This window comes from Podarcis raffonei, chromosome Z (assembly GCF_027172205.1).
Source record: "Podarcis raffonei isolate rPodRaf1 chromosome Z, rPodRaf1.pri, whole genome shotgun sequence".
In the NCBI taxonomy this organism is placed as follows: Eukaryota; Metazoa; Chordata; class Lepidosauria; order Squamata; family Lacertidae; genus Podarcis; species Podarcis raffonei.
In genome coordinates, this window is record NC_070621.1 from 23,473,975 (window position 1) to 23,491,619 (window position 17,645).

Below are 17,645 nucleotides of genomic sequence, written 5' to 3' on the forward strand. Positions count from 1 at the left end.
GTGCTGCTTTTCACAATAGGCTTTCCTCATTGAATCCATAATTGAAGTAATCAGAAAGGTCAGCACCTGGGAGGGAATGAATGAATGAATGAGGCAGGTTCCATATACCTAGTAGAACGAGATGGCAGAATCTCGAGGTGGGAGAATGCGTCATCCCACTTCAGTCTGCAGTGGAGGACCTCATTTTAAAATGTGTTCCTATGTTTTAAAAACAGCAGAGCAATCTACACACAGAGAGAAAACTAGCATAGACAGAAGCTGCTGATACATTAATTTTCTACTTACAGAGGAGCATTCATAAATGCTCACTTGCTGACCAAAGTTGCATTGTCTACTTTACCACTTCATTCTCCTGCATATGTAGATCATTTCAGACTTTGAGTCATAGAAAAATTAAAACATCCTCAAAAAAATTAGCTCTGGGGTTAACACAGCTGTGGTGCTATTATATGTTGTGGTGGGATACAAAGGAAGTATCAAAGTCTGGAACAATCTAGCAACCTCTGAGACAAAATGTATTTCATTACAGTAAATATCAGCATTCTCATTAACAGTCATAATCCCAGACAAAAACGGGTGAATTTCTGAGAACCAAGGCACAACATTCCACAGTTAGTGGTTGACCTGTGCTAATTTTCTAGAAAATGAGGTGATGGAACTCACCATGAACATCTCCCTTGTTCTCTTATGGCAATGGCTGAGGGGGCTGGAACTGAGTTCCACCTGAAAAAAGTACTGGGTTGACCAGGACTAGCCTCTTAACTATGGACTGAAGTAGATTTGGAAACCATGGTAATGAGACAATCCTACCTAAAGCAAACTTTGAAAAAACAGAATAAATCCATGCTGATGGGAGGGAGTATTTGAGTCCACTAAACAACAATTGTATTTGTAACAAGCTCCAAGGCACATCAGCGAATGGCCCTGTCATGATTTAATTGCATTTGTCTAAAAAAAAAGACATTTGGGGGCATTAACCAAATCAGTCTGGGATCATCAGCATGTGAACATTGCCATCCTAATGTTTGACTATAGAAATCAATGCCTAAAGTATCTAACTTCTCTTATATAAGCAAATCACACAGAAGGAATTAAATAGCATTTCAGTTTCACAGCATTGCCTGATCTATTATTGTGCCAGAATTATATTTTTGGTGTTGTTCAGTTAAAAAGGAAGGGAGAAAATCCAAGCTGCAATGTAAAACGCCAGGGCTGCCAACTGATTTAAGGAATTGGTAATAGCCAACTACACTTGAATATATTTTGTACACTAGCATAGCCCCAATTTAGATGTCTTTCTGATATAAGTTAGGAAGTGAAAGACAAACCAATCAGTCAGTGTCACAAGGAAAAGCCATCTCTAAAATTTGCTTCTGTGAGGGAAAAGCCTGGTTTCTTGCTGCTCCATTTGCCTTGCGGGAGCCAAAACACAACCTACGTCAACAAAATGATTCAGACTGTGTCACAGAAAGATTGGGGTGGGGGTAGGAATCTGGGCAGTAACTGTCCACCTTCATCTGATCTCAGTGGAGTGTTAATCTTTGCCTGGCAAGTATGCCAGACGTCTGATTTGCTGGAAACTGCCTGCCAAATGGGGGTCCTGAGCCCCTTATAAATGGACTGTGCTATGTAGCCTTTGTTCTCTCACATCAGGATCCATCCCACCCCCATCAGATAATCCTGCAACTGACCATCCTTGCTACTCACCTGATCCCAAGTAGAAAGTTTAGGATGAGATAAATTAGAACCACAGATGCTCCTTTTAGTTTTCCTTGTTCTTTTTGGGTCCTGTTGACATCTTCATTTCCCTATCTGACTTTTAGAAGACATCTGTGCAATCCCCACGTAGGTGTTTGAGTGAGGGTCCCAAGATCTCTCTCCTGACTTATGTTATGGAGGAGGGGTGGCAGCAAAAACCAGATAGCTGAGCCATAACTGGCCTACTCTACAAGACAGTTGTGCAAGGAAGGGCAGAAACAAACTTTCCTGAGCCTCTTGCTTTCATTACAGCTTTTTCATCCTCTAGTCTAGAAACACACCAGAACCAAAACAGCCTGCATAAGGAAATATGTATGTCCTTAAAAGTTCCACTGATTAAAACTGGCTTCCCCTCATTAGTCAACTAAAGGTTTGGTTGATTTGATGTAATGATTAGAGCTTGGACGCCTAATCAATTATCCAGTTATAACACTGCTGCTGCAATGTTTTCTGCAACACACATCAGCGAAACATTCTCCTCAGGAGCAAATATTCCTGGGGGTCTTTTGATTTAGTCAAGACTTCCATAAATTAAAGTAGCTGGAAGCTTTAAAAATGTGTTCAAGCTACTTCAAGATCATATCTGATACCGCTACGCTTTGGCAGATGAGTTTCACCAGTTACACTGTCTACCAAATTTAACCCTTTCACCAGCCTTTCAAGGTTAATTAACTTGCTTAGATCCCTGGTCTGTACCTTTCACACTTAAATCCAGTGAAGAGAGGGGAAATTCAGAGCAGAGCTTCAGTTTATTATACAATGGTGCCATTCTAGTTCTGGGATTTTAATGATTCGACCAGCCAAGTTTCCCACCCAGCAATTGTCCAAGAGGCTCATCTTTAACTTTTCACTTAAAAAATCCAGTTTCACAACCATCTGATAGAATTTCCCCACTCTCTCTTTTCCCTTATCCCTGCTATCCTCTGCAAAATGTTTCACTTATTTGAGTCTACACCAGGCAAAGGCAAATTTGAGAGAGATTCATAGGGGGAAAGACCACTTTCTGTTGTCTCTCCCAACGGTCTTGCCAGGGCTAGGAAACTACTTCCTGAAAGTTTGTCCCAAGCACATGAATATATTTAATTAGTAAATTGGGAGCACTTCAACAGCCAATATGCTTGCGACAATTTTATTTATTTATTGCATTTATATCCCACGTTTTTTCTCCAAGGAGCTCAATGTATGTTGTACATGGTGTTGGAAAATAACTAGGGAATAACAGTTAATCCTGAAATCCCAATAGCTGACTACCTAAATTCAAAAAAAGCATAGAGCTTGACTCACTGTCTAGCCCAAAGAGCCCCCAGTAGAGTTTAAAACTAAAATATATGTGCACTGTTTGCAAAGGATGGGCAATATAGGCTGTTAGACCTTTAAATGTACCAGTATTAAGCACTGACAATTGTGCTCCCCCACCTCTACCCCTCTAGGAGTGAAGAGACCACAACCTTAAGTAAGTTTAAATGTTTTACTTACAGTAATCAGAGGTCTCACTCATGCATCGTTCAATGCTACAGCAGAAACAACACAGGTAATGTATTCTTGGTTACAAAATACAGAAGTTGACCTCAAACACACAGACTTGAGTCTGGAGCCCCAGCCTCAGATGTTTGCTCAGTTACATGGTTCAAAGAGAAGACAGAGAGAGAGAAGAACAGGAAATAACCCTTGCATCCTCCCTCCCCAATGGTGAGGGGTCATGACCAATCTGAGTCTTCTCTAGCAATTAAGAACTCTGTGATCCTTAACCCCTTTCTTACTGGTAATTATACAGTTATGTTTGGCTGCATAAATCTCCCATAAATCTGCATAAATCTCTTCCTCATCCAATCCCCGCAACAATCCAGTAAAGTAGCTTAGGCTAAGAGGAGTGACTGGCCCAAGGTTACCCAGTGAGCCTTCATGTGGCTGGGAGGAGATTTGAACCCTGGTCTCCCAGGTACTAGCCCAACATTCAACTACAAGAACAGAATGACTCTAGCTTGGCACCGATTGGTTCTTGGCCCTGACAATCAATGAAATGGGGGTGAGCACACAGCACAGACATGTTCTGGGGACCCCAAAGGACTTATGCAACTTGGCCCAGAGGAACAAGAACACATGGAAGCTGCAGAATACATTCCAGTGAGAGAGCTGCATCCATTGCCAAGATTCCATGAGGGACACAGAACTTGGCACTGGATTCGGAATTCTGCTTCCTGACAATCTCGGGTTCAATTTCATTTTTAAATTAAAAACAAGCAAACAGATTTCCTTACAAATGGTTGAGAGATGCTTAAAAGCACTTGGACAAGAACTGAATGAATCTGAAGACATCAGACGAGGCAATAAATAAAATGAAGTATGAGCCAAATGTTTGCAGCTGGGTAATTTTTTAATGTCTGATTGAGGAGCACACTTATAAATCACACATCATGCTCTCCTCCCATCTACCCCGTAACTCCTGCTGCACACAGGCCCGTGATGTGAAATGCAAAGCAAAAAATAAATCAACTGATAGTATTGACCACAATAAACTTTGAGGCCCCACCTGGTTTCCTCCATGGTTTGTCATCAGCTGAATCCAAATCCATGTCTGCTTCAGGTAAGCCATATATATTCCCAGGAGCATCTAAATCATTACCTTTGGGTTGCAACTTGGCTTTGAAAGAAGGGAAACAGATGTTTAGTGCCAAGACTCTGTTGTTGATCCATTCATTTGCTGAGCAAATTGATCAGGGTTTCTTTTTTCTCTCCCCTCCTTTTTTAAAAATCCCCAATGGATTTAGCTTCAGTTACATTAATTATTCCCATCTGTGAGTTCAATCACAAGTTGTTGCTTTTGTCAAAATTATTCTGTTTCCCCTTCTTAAAAAAATTAATGGGTTTCAGCTACTTAGCTAAAGAAAGAGATAAGGGGGGAAAGACAGAAAAATTTAAGACATCTTAAGACTGCATTCATATGCAGAGATAAACTATATCATGAATTGAATGAGCCTCAGGTTCATGCAGACAACCTACCGCTCTTCTATGCAGCAGGAATGCTTTTGCATTCCATTACATCCAAATACTAAACTATGGTTAGTCTTAACTATAGTTGTAAAGGGAAACAGTTTCGCCGATCCCACTTTGTATAAACACAAATTCAGGTATTTGTGCTACCTTGCTTTTAATATTGCAGGGTCGATGGAATTCCCTCCCACAATAACACAGATTTACGCCATAGGATACTTTCCTGCTGCTGCCCACGCTCTTAGATGCTTAGAATGCCTTTAAATTTCCTTAGTAGTTAGGCATAATAGGCTTAGCTGTGAAATTATTATATTGATTGTTATGTTAGAGTTAAACTATTAACTACTAGAGGGAATACTGGTAATTTATTCTGAGGTCTTCCATGTGCTCAAGAGAAGCTGTTGCTGACATCAGCCTCTAAAAAGCTGCTACAAATTCCCTAAACCTCCACCTAAACCAAATTCATTTAGCACTCAGGTCTAGCTAGTGGGGACAATCTGCCTCTGATCCCAGAGTTCCTCCAGTTGTACTTCCAGGTTGCTTTGACAGTTTAGTGACTTTGAAAAACCTCACTTGTACAGTCTTCTGGCAGGACAGGGAAGCCTATTAGTCTAACACAGCCACTGGCTTCCTTCTTCTAATCTTCCTCAGCAATGTATGGTTATCACACAAGGGATGAACAGTATAACATTTGGGCCTCCGCTATCCACTTTTGCCTCAGATTTCTCTGGGCTTTGCATACAAAGAGACTCAAGGTGCACTGAGCAATGGAGTCCAGACATGCAGAAGTCATGGAGGTTCTCTACACACTCTTTCATCCAGCCAAGAAAGAGGCACTCTCAAAGTCAGAACAAAGCACTCTAGCAGGGGCTAAGCAGAACCAGTCAGAGGTGGGGCCCGAGGAGCAGGAATGTAGCTTGGAGTGAGTCCCGAGGGCCAAACAGAAAGGTCTGGAGGGCAGGCAGAATTCAGCCTGCAGGCCTGAGGTTCTCCATCCCTGCTATACAGGACCCATCTTGACTAACTGCTTCAGAGGAGGAAAAGCCACAGTGGGAGTAATAGGAAGACCAGTACCAGTTGTGGTTGCTTCATAACCTTGGTTGTTTTTTAGACTCATATTCCTGGGGCGCTCCCTAGGGAGAGAGAAAGGACCAAAACACATCTGCATCCATGGGCATAGCCGAGAGAGAGCCAGCTGTCCCCCAGAAATCAATAAAAATATATAACTGAGATTCTGCCCCCCTCCCCAACAAAAGGCCTGCCCCCCCAAACAAAAATCCTGGCTACCTTCATGCCTGCATCAGACAGCTGGAACAGGCTTCTGCTGAATTGCACTGTGGTTTGGCTTCAGTGGGCAGCTACAATAAATGGACAGGCTAAGATGTGAGGGAGAGAAGCAGAAGGCAGCCAAGAAACGTAGAAAGTCTGATCACTTCCTAGTTCTGACATATTACAAGGCATATGACGCGTTTATAACTTCACATTCGCTAAATGCCAGTTGAACAGTTATGAAGAGCATGATCCAAACCATGGTGAATGGTGATGAGCTTCTGTCCTCCCTCCTTTCTTTGCAGGCCCAGCTTAATAAAACACTTCCTAATTTTCACCAAACCATGTTGATGTCTGAACTGGCAACTGCAGCTCAAGCAAGCCCTTCAAACTTGCACTGAAGCTGGGATGGGGGGCTGTATCCAGCTCCCCACTCACTGTGGATCACTTTGACAGGTGGGCAGGACCACCCACTTGTCAGTCACCTGACACCAGGTGATTAAACTTCAAACTTCAAAGGTAGACTCGAGAGCATACTCTTAAGTTTAAGCCACACTTACTAAGGAAGATGTTTCCTTTGTAGCCCATCTTGAATTTAAGCTGGCCTGCAAAGGGAAAATTCAGAGAGTACTCAAAGTGTGCTTCAAATTTTTCCCTTCCAGCTATAATTCATTTGCGCTTCATGGCTTACTAAAGTTAGCCAGAGGGATGGGTTCAAGGTCTGGTGAGCGTGTCTTCGTTTGATGTAGTGGTGTGGATACTCCTGGAAAACCTGGACCTGATGGCATTTAACAACTATCATCAAGTCACAGATTTCCCTCTCCTTTTGGGCAAAATATTAGAGAAGGTTGAGACAATGCAGCTGCAGGGAGTCCTGAAGGAAACTGATTATCTAGACCAGGTGTGGAGAACCTTTTGCATTACAGATCTTACTGAACTATGACTTTCATACTTGCTAGGAATGATGGGAGTTCTAGTTCAGCTCCATCTGGAGAGTTAAAGGTTCCCATTACCTGTTCCAATCTAGGGTCAGACCTGGGTTTGGGACAGAATTCATCTTGGTCACCCTGATGTTTGACCTCTATCAGGAAATGGATGGGGTGAGTGTGGCTAAGTTCTTGCTGGATCTCTCATTGGCTTTGATACCATCAGCCATGGTATTCTCATGGACCATCAATGGCAGGAGTCTTCCAACTTTTCAGACCAAGGTCCACTACTACCGGTAAATCTTTTAATTTTTGCTATACAACTCTATTTAGTCTTTCTTCCCCTTTCCTCCCCTTTCCTTTCTAAATATCGCAGAAAACAAAACCACAGATAAAACCAAGAGCAGAATTCTGACACTTGCAGACGTACATGAAAGATGGCCTTCTTGTTGTGATGTTGCCAATCATTACTTGGATGTAGTCGTCACTGTCACTATCACTGTCTTCCTCGTTGTCTTCTCTACCTGAAAGGGTCTAGGAAGGAGACAGAAGACATGCACAATGAGAAGACAATTTTTTAAAAATACATACCTAAGCAGCAGCACAAGTTAGCTTGCTCCCAATAAAGTTAGCTCAACTTCAATTGCAATAAATTTGATAAGTTAGGCATGACATTACTTTTAAGTCCTGTTGGACTTTGTTCACAGTGAAATCTCAACCATGCCTACAAAAAGTAACTCTCCTGTAACTCAATGGAGCTCACTCCTATGGAAGTGAGGTTAGGACTGCAGCCTTAAGCCTGAGAAATAAACATTCAGAGGCTTTTTTTTTAAGTTAGTTACATAAAACTTTAAAATAGGAATGCTCAAGAGGTACCATCCCCCTCCCTTCAGGTTACTTGTACTGTAAGTATGTAATTTATTTTAATTTACTTGTGCCAGCAATCATGGATGATGAGTGAGTTGAGAAGGATGGGCAGCTATTTATTTATCTGTTGATTCAAATCTAGGAAAGAGAGTCCTTTTTGATCGAAAAGCCACATTTACTTCCGGGTGACCGGAAGAATAGCAACAAATGCAGATTATTTTTTTTACCATTTGCTACTTTCTATACACACTCACCGCTCTATATTCTCCATTCAGGCAAGCAAGAGGCATTAATCCAAGTTCAAGAACCCATCCCAGCCAGGAAGAAGCAATAAAGGGCAAAGCATGGTTGGTAAGCTGATATGTGTTTGCAGCTAGGCAAGAGATATGGGCTAGGGAGAGTATTGAGGCTTAGAGGGCTGCATTTGGGCCTCTGCCCTGAGGTTCCCCAACCCCCTGATTTAAATAAACAAATGCAATGCAAAAGCACTCTACCTTTATGAGATAGTTGACTGTATTTTGCCAGCAAACTGAACAACTGCCCAACCATTCTGGGTCTCCTCTACTTCTGTTAAGCTTGGCAAAGAGCTAAACCATTCTTCTAAGCCAGCCATCTCCAACCTGGTGCCTTCCAGATGTTTTGGACTCCAAGTCCCATCAGCCCTGGCTAGCACACCTGTATGTTGTTGGCTGGGGCTGATGGGAGTTGGGAGATCTAAACAACAGAGGAGCACTAGGGTAGAGATCTCAGCTTGATTATACTGTACTACTCACTTGCTGTAACAATTCTCATTCTTCATCACTGACAATCTTTCTCTCCTTGGGAATGTCTTTTAAAGGATGAGGTCCTGTGTCCCTGATAAACACAGAACAAACACACAGACTAGAAGCCATGTTGGCTCCTTCTCAAAACACATCTCAGTCACAATGACCAGCAAGTCTGGCAAGGCAACAGAGTAGTGATTGGTAACCACAATCAGCAAAAGAGACTAAATAAATAAATACTGTTTTCCATTTTCTATTCTCCCCTGCAGCTGTGTGTTAGTTAGCAAAAGACAATAGCAATGTTGAGTAGAGGAGGTTGCCAGGGTTACAGGTGGCATACAGGGGGGTGGGGTGTCCTTTTATACAGAGGTTTTTGAGCAAGGTTTTTGGGAAGAAGTATGGAGGGGTAGAACTCCATGTGGTGTTGGCTGGAGGAGGCTGAACCAAGAGACCGGGGGTCATGCCTGGCTTCTGCTCTGGACCAAAGCTTTCTGAAGCTATGAGATGAGCAACAAGATACACTACTGGGGTGTAATCTTCTGCATTCCCTCCACCTAAACTCAGGTGTAAATATGTATAAATAAACCATATTTCTAAAAGATACTACAGTCTCCGATGTCTCTCATTCCAAAGGAGTGGCTGGTAACAGTATGTAAGCCATGCTGGCAAATGTACTGCAGCTGCCCCCCCCCCATGCATTTGACTCTGAATTACAAAAATAAAATAAAATTTACCCAGGAATTGGTCCATCTTCCTGATTACCAGTGTCAACTGCAAATACATCAAGAGGAGGAAAATTTTATCAAAGCTTCAGAAACTTTGCGAGAGAGAGAGAACATACCACTACATTTGCATACATTCCTCCCTAACAAAACATGCAAGATGCTTATGTCACTTTTCCCCTTTGAAAAATTCAGTACAAAAAAAAATTTGCCGCTGTAGTATGCTAATGAGACACCCTGCCCAATGGAGGGGAGATGTGTCTGGAAACACAAAGAAGTAGCACTAACTCTGGATTCGCTTCATGCTTTGCCTCACTTTCATTTCCCAGGGCTGTCCCTCGTTCTAGGGCGCACACAAACTCCTGTCATCCCTTTTGCTTTCTCTTGGCTACCAAGACTCTTTTATCTTTGCTTTGGCCACCGCAGCACCTGTTGCATCCCGTTAAAGGCTTCCAGTTGGTCCTTGCTGCCTTCTGTTAGTCATACAGAAATCCTGCTGTCTAACTTTTTCCTTCCCTATCAGTGGTGTCTAAACCTGCAGGCATACAGAGCCAGTGGGAAGCTTCAAGAATGCCACTCTGCCTAGCTGGCTGCCCTTACTAAGCCTCCAGACAAGAATGCTCACCTACTGCCTTCTCTTAGCATACATCCCTTGAACATGACGTTCACCTTCTACGAGAAATAGGGACTCATATTCAATGCTGTGCAAAGTAAGTGTCCTGCTGGTGCAAGGATTCCTTCTTGCACAGCATAACTCACTCTCACATCTATTTAGTGGTGGAATCCTTGCACTGACAGCATGCAGTGCACTGGATACAAGGGAAAGTCTTTGGTACACGATCACCTAGGCTGTCCAACTCCTTGGCTGTTAATATTAAGCAGGGGCCATCAGTACTTTGCTTCAGACCCTTCTGCTTATACAGGCCTTTTCTGATGTATAGCTGAATTCATCTGTCGTTGCATTTCTTAAAGGTGAAATACTGAAGGCACAAATGCAGACAATCCCAACAAGAAAAAAAAAGTGGGAGGCATTTAAAGAAACCGGCTCAGAGATGAACTGAGATTTAAGAAGGAAAAGTATAAGAAATGAAGGAAAGGGAAAATCACAAATGAGGAATATACATGAGTAGTCAACAGTTGCAGGGAGGAAGGCAGGCAAGCCAAACCTCAGAAGGAAAGAGGTTAAAAATAACTTTAAAAGGTTTATTCTGCTTTGTTCAAAGCAAGAAGCAGAACAAGCAACTAGTAAGCCCCCTAGTGGAAAAGACGGAGCAATACTATTGAGTGACAGAGAAGGTGGAACGGCTCGACACCTGCTTTGCCCATTTTCACCCAAATGGAAAGCAATACTCAACATGGGTGTAGCTAGAATTTTTGTTGGGGGGCAGGCATTTTGCTGGGGGGCTGTCCCTCCCTGCCCCCCCAGCTATGTAGCAACCTGGTGATACACAACCTGGTGATAACATAATAAATGATGCAAGGAGGGAGCTGCAGCCCATGATAGAAAAAGAGGTGGCAAGGGAACACCTAGCTGCTTTAAATTCAAATCTTCAGGGCCTGTTGAGCTGCACCCAAGGAGCTTGTGGATGCAATATCAGAACCTTTGTCTACACAGTAATCTTTGAGAATTCTTGGAGCTGAGGTCCCTGCAGACAGGAGGCAGGCAAATGTTGTCCCCGTTTTCAAAAGGGGGGGGGGGAGAAGACCCATGTAACTACCAACCAGTGAGCTTGACACCAATGCCAGGAAAGATCCTAGAATAGATATTTCAACAGTCTGTGAGCACTTGGAAAAGAAACCCAGCATGAGTTTCTCGAAAACAAGTCACGTCTGATGAAACTTTTCCTTTTTTAAAAATGGAAAAGATCCACCAAGCTTGTAACTCTAACTCTACAATTCTATGATTCTACCAAGACCATAAGCAGTGCCTGCTGGATGAGGCCAATGGCTCATCTAGTCCAACATCCTGTTCTCACTGTGGCTACTCAGATGCCCAAGAAGGAAACCCTCAAGCAGAATTTGAACACAGGTCCCATCTCCTGCAGTCTCTGTCTTCTTAATCTAATTTAACCCACCCTGCTGCTTTCAGGGGTACCTTCCCATGCCCAATTTAAAGTGCAAGGTCTAACCTTTAAAACCCTGAACAACTTGGAACCAAGTTAATTTTAAAAAACTGGGCCTTTTAAATCAATGTGGTCTGGATCTATCAGTTTTTAAACCTATGTTTTAACTTTGGGGGGTGCAGTGAATTTGAGGGTTATGTGTGTTTATGTTGCTTTTGATTTTAAAGTTTTAGGACATATTTGATACTTAAACTGGTTACTTACTTGTCAATTGTAATACACCCATAAAACTTTGCATTATGGGGCAGCATACAAAAGCCATTACAGCTCCTGTTATTTTAAAGCCTTACTAATTTGCTATTTTGGTTTGCAAGGTGCTGCAAGAGCTTTGGCTGAATACTGCGAACTTTAAACGAATGAAGTTGCATCCCCTGTACTCAGCCTTACCTGGGAGTCTAAGTCCCACTGAACTCTGCCCGGCTAACTTCCAGGATCGCCCTGTAACAAATGTGCAAGCTCCTCGGGGAACGAGACCTCTATTTTAAAAAAAATATTATAATTTTTGATTGTGACGCTCTGCAGTGCCCTGAGGAAGTCAGGCGAGTCAGGCATTAAATAGCCATAGTCACTACACGGCAGGAGGCTAACTACCACTCCGTGAGGGAACCGGATAGCGAGGGAAAGATGCTCTCCCTCCGAGTTGAAGTCCAAAGCGACCCTAGGCAGACGCCCCCGCCGCCGCCTCCTCCTTCTTTTCCTCTCCTTCCCTAGAGCGGGTAGGGCAGCGGCGTCGGGAGCCTGTGGACCGGTGGGTTTTGCCACGCGCTGCACCCCGGCGGCGGCGCGGCGGCTCTACTCTCCAGGCAGCAGTCCCAGATCTCCGGCCCAAAGGGGCGGTGTGGGAGGGGCCGGAGGAGAATTGAACGCGGCGCGGCGGGTAGAAGTTTGCAAAGGCGCCGCTAGGTCGGCATGGCATCCTCCTTCGTTCCACCGCGCGCGCGCGCTCCTTTCCCACCCTCCAGAGCAGCAAGAAACAGAAAGAAAAAAAGGGAAAGGATGGGGTCGGGGCTGCCACCGCCGCCTGCCAGCCTGCCTACCTCCGTAGAGCCATTGCTCCTCGTCCTCCGTCTGCATGGCTTCCCAGATTCGTGGCCATGGCGGAGCCGGAGGCACTTGGCTGCGGAGCCCAGGAAGAGAAGCGGGCTGGGAAGAGGTTGCACAAGAAGCGAAGGAAGGGATCCAGCGAGCGAGGCCTCTCAGCAAGCGCAGCAGAGGACTCCGGGGGGGATTCAGAGAGGGAGGTGCGCCTCAACCGGCTCTATCCTCCGCGCGGAGCTATTGGAGCAGTAGCCCCCCCACCGGGGCTGCTGGGCCAAAGTGCCGCCATCCATCGCTCTTTCTTGGGCTTCTAACCCCGGAAGGAGAGGGGGTAGGAAAAAGTGGGGGGGGGGCACCTCTCAACGTCGGAGCAGCGGAGACAGAGAGGTGGCTGCGGCTGCTGTTGCGGGAGGAGCGGCCGGGTCCTAGCGCCCAGCCGGGAATATCTCTACTTGGCTTTGGGCCAGCTTTTCAAACGAAATTAAAATTTAAAATAACCCGGGGCTAGTGAGTCTGATCACAAGCGCGTTTCCTCCCAAGAAGGCTGGTTGCTGGGTAGGTGGATTTGCATGGGAAAAGATGGTCCCGTAAGAAAGGAAAAGTAGCGTGACAGGCTGCTGCTCTCTGAAGTCAGAGCTTTCCAAACTTTTCAAGCTGGTGACACGCTTTTTAGACAAGCATAGTTTCATGGCCCAGTAAATTCAGTTTTACTACCAAAACAGAGGTTAAACTAACCCGTCATAAGAGCGCGGGGAGCATTCGCGCGACTTACATACAGTGGTACCTCGGGTTACATACGCTTCAGGTTACAGACTCCGCTAACCCAGAAATAGTGCTTCAGGTTAAGAACTTTGCTTCAGGATGAGAACAGAAATCGTGCTCTATTGGGCGCGGCGGCAGCAGGAGGCCCCATAGGCTAAAGTGATGCTTCAGGTTAAGAACAGTTTCAGGTTAAGAACGGACCTCCGGAACGAATTAAGTACTTAACCCGAGGTACTGTATATGCACCGCCACGTTCCTCCATGAGGACATGATGAAGCGAAGTGTATGCGTTCGCGGACCTATGGCTCTTTTAATCTTTAGAATTTATATGGGGCTTTTGAACCAGTCGACGATCAAGGTGCTTTTCATACAACAGCCCCAGGAAGGTTATCCAGTGTCAGCCCCACTTTTCCAGTTCAGAAGGCAGAGAGTGAAAAATAAATCTTGCTTAAAGCGCCCCTGGCAGGCGGGAAATTTGGAGCAGGGTCTTCCTATTCCTAGCGCAATGTGGCAGCTGCTGCAATGCTGGCTCAGCTTCATTAACGTGTGACCTCGAAATTCCAGATTCCCCCCCCCCATTGATGCCTAAGTTCAGTGCTAATTTGTGTCGCGAACCCGTTTTGTGCCGCCCCTCAAACGAATAACTGACACTCAAACTGGGGTTGCAAGTAAATGTCCCAAAACCCAACCTTGACGATTGATTCCAAACTGGTGCCAAAGTAGTGCACTGGTTTGGTGCTATAATTTGGTGCTGTAATGCCAAAAAATCCAACCTTGTCTAATTGACTCCAAACAGGTGCCAACATTTTGTGCCGCAAACCCCACATTTTGTGCTGCCTCCTAAACTGAGTAATTGACACTCAGACTAGGGGCCGCAGGGACACCCCAAAACCCAACCTTGTCTGACTGACTGCAAACTAATGCAAAAGTTGTGCAAATGGTTTAGCACTAAACTTTGGCATCGGATTGGAGGGGGATCTGGAATTTCGGGCTCACACATTAATGAAGCTCACCGACTCTGTAAATGGCTGGGTGTGCAGCTGGGAAACACACAGCTAATCTGGCTGCCCAGCTGATGTGCCCATCTAGTTTACAGTGGTACATCGGGTTACATACGCTTCAGGTTACATACGCTTCAGGTTACAGACTCCGCTAACCCAGAAATAGTGCTTCAGGTTAAGAACTTTGCTTCTGGATGAGAACAGAAATCGTGCTTCCGTGGTGCGGCGGCAGCGGGGGGCCCCATTAGCTAAAGTGGTGCTTCAGGTTAAGAACAGTTTCAGGTTAAGTATGGACCTCCGGAACGAATTAAGTACTTAACCCGAGGTACCACTGTATATGTAAAACAAACACACAAACATTGCAAGAAGAAAATATGCACAGAAAGGAGAATGCTATGCCAGAAACAGCTTCTGTGATGGGTTTTCTACTTGTACTACTGGTTTGGGACTAGTGTGTGTGTTTCATATTGAAACCATAGGGGAACATTCAACATTGGTATGCCTCACCTCCTGCTGTCTGAAGTGGCACAGCCTGCCAACCATCCCCTGCCTCATTCTGCTGCACTGGTATGCCTTGTCTTTGTCTCTTCCACTTTACATACATGAATAGTTGTATATGTTATTGGAAAGAAGTGGGTACCCTTCTCTTTAAAAGACAAAACAGGCACAGATAAGCAGCACTTGAATGCAAGTTCATTATTGCAAGGGTAAAACTAGGCTCATTTCCGCCTAGGTCAAAGATCCACTTTGGCACACACACGCCCCATGCACATTTACACACACACACACAGGCTAGGAGTCTCAGTGGTGCCCTTCTGGAAGCTTCACGCTGTGGAAGATCACCAGCATTGCATACCAAAGGTCCCAGGTTCAATCCTTGGCATCTCCAGCTAGGAAAGCCTCTTACCTGAAGCCCAGGAGAGCCACAGTTAGTCAGTGTAGGTAGGCAGTATTGAATAGGCCAGAATCAGGCCTTCAGTGGGGGGGGGGCATCTTTGGAACCCACTCCCTTTAAATATCAGATACAGACTTTATTTGTTCTTTCCACACCTGTTGCAGATGTTCCTTTCTAAACAGTCCCTTCTAAATGAATATTGGAATTGGTATTGGATTTGAAATTATATGTGTGTGTGTAATAGTTGTTGTTGCAGTTGTTTTACGTGCAATTCAATTATGTTTTTATTGCATTGTAAATTACTTTGTGATGGATGTTCCTTAGGAAATGATTCATAAATGAAATAAATGTTAGCCAGGCTGCTATGCTCACAGCCAGAGGGAAGGCAGCTATCTTGGCAAAGGCCACACAAAAGTTTGGAGCCAGCCTTGTATCAGTGACAAGGCAGAAGCCCCCCTGCTCCGGGCAAGGAGCTTTAGATTAATAATGTACTGTTATGTACAGTAAAGTTGAAATTAAGCACACTCAGTATGGCACCAGCCTGTATGACTGCAGCCACCAAGCAACCAAATCACGTAACTCCCAACACTTGTGCACAATGCAAGATCTCCTTTGATATCCCTGTCTGCCACAAGTAGACTGAGCAAGCTTTGTAACATCTGTCCAGCCCTATCTGTCTAGGCTGTTTTGTGCCCTCGTTATATGCTGATCTTTCAGGTGCTGAAATAAAAATACTCAGCATTTTCCTAAAAGGGGAAGAGCCTTCAGTATAACTTATCCTTACCCAGCATAGTAAACCTACCCTTCTCATTACATGCCAGCCTGATATTGCACACACAAATAAAACATTATCCCATCAAGAATTAGGAACATAATGCCTGAAAAAATAATGAATGGCCAGCTACTGGGAACACGCAGGACAAGATTAGTATTGTGCAATCTATGCCAATGGTGCAGATTTGACTGGTCATTATACCAAGGGCTTTTACAGTCTAAAATAATGTCATTGGAAAACCAGGCAGGTGGTGTAGAAATGTTTTAAATATCATATTTTTCCATGTATAAGACGACCTCTTTTTTTTTGGAACCCCAAATCAGTATTTTTGGGTTGCCAAAGTTGTTGATCGCCCATGTACAAGACAACTGCCCATTAAGAAAATGCCTTATAGACAAAAAAGGGAGTAATTGTGGGAAAGCCTTTCCATTTAGTATCAGTAGAATCACAAGCACTTGCTTGATACCAGTGTGTTTTATAGAGGTTCCGTCAGGCTAGGACGGGAGAAGATTCAAGGTCCCACTTAGCCATGAACCTTCAGCCCATCAGTATCAGCCTAACCTACCTCACAGGGTTGCTGTACGTGATAGAACATCATTTTTGTTGCCTTACGCCAGGATATAAATGAAGGAAACTACATTGCAGAAACTGTGTTCCAAATTAAAATAGGCTAAAGTAGTTTTATACAGCAACAGTTGTTGTCGGCATCAATCTCAAGATAGTGGAGTGTGCTCCCAGGGGTGAAGTCAAACCATGGTGTTAGTACCTAAGTGACCTCTCCAGAGCAGTGACCAAGCCTGGGCAGTGTGTGGAGGTCCTGGGCTTCCCAGATGACAAGACCACCCTCTCGGCCTCACTGATGTTGTCCAAAGAAAAGCAGAGCGATATGTTTGGCACCAGCTTTGTTGGAGGAGTTGTTGGAAGGAAGTGTACAAGGCGCCATCCAACCACCTTAGGGACAGGTTTGTGTAGGGTTTACTGCTTAGCCTTTTCTTCTCCCAAAATGTCCTGCAAGGCAGCGGGTATTGATTTTTCCTTGGGTGCACTCCTGAAGCCTTTTCACAAATGAGTATAGCCATATGGCAGTGGAGGTTTAGGATTAGAGTTTTCCTTCTCCAAGATGGGCTACCTTCCCAGGCTGATGAGCCCCATCTGTCCCTCACTTCCATCTGCAGCAGATGCAGAAACCGCCTCCTTGAATGTTGGACCCACTACTGGGTCCGTTCAATCTGCTGGAACCTGTCTTTGCATGCAGGGGTAGTTCCTAACTCTCTGAGGGTTTGAGACCCATTGGCTACCCTCACCTGGCTTAGCTGGCCAGCTGAAATTATTTCCTATGGTATGGCCACTGTAGCATGCTGACAGCTTCTAGGAGCCAGAGCTGAGAGCTGAGTGCAGGGTGGGGATCAAAGGTGGACACATCCAGTGTCTACCCCTCCTATACCTACTACATCCCACAGCGGCAAATTTGTATTAGTTGTGCTTCATATAGATGGCCAGGAAAGTTTGACTGTTAGGCTAATTTGGCCTTTGGTCTGACTTGACTAAGCACAGCCATTTTTAGGTCTTCAATGTCAAGGTTAAAGCAAGCATTCAGAAATGACTGAGAGGAAGAGGAGGAGGAGGAGGAGGAAGCAGCAGCAGCATTTGGATTTGATATCCCGCTTTATCACTCCCCTTCAGGAGTCTCAAAGCAGCTAACAATCTCCTTTCCCTTCCTCCCCCACAATAAACACTCTGTGAGGTGAGTGGGG

The 17,645-nt window shown here is 44.6% G+C and overlaps 1 long non-coding RNA gene across 2 annotated transcripts; it reads right to left on the bottom strand.

The window, feature by feature from the left end:
- Positions 1-968: 968 nt before the first annotated feature.
- On the bottom strand, positions 969-12,848 carry LOC128406206 (uncharacterized). Of its 2 annotated transcripts, XR_008328441.1 has the most exons (6): positions 12,458-12,848; positions 8,585-8,666; positions 7,375-7,478; positions 6,037-6,107; positions 4,289-4,399; positions 969-3,269 (listed from the first exon to the last, which is right to left on the bottom strand). It is a non-coding gene; the product is annotated as an uncharacterized LOC128406206 (long non-coding RNA). The 2 variants fall into 2 exon arrangements; XR_008328440.1 differs by lacking the exon at positions 969-3,269 and having other exon boundaries at positions 3,584-4,399; positions 12,458-12,845.
- Positions 12,849-17,645: the final 4,797 nt, after the last annotated feature.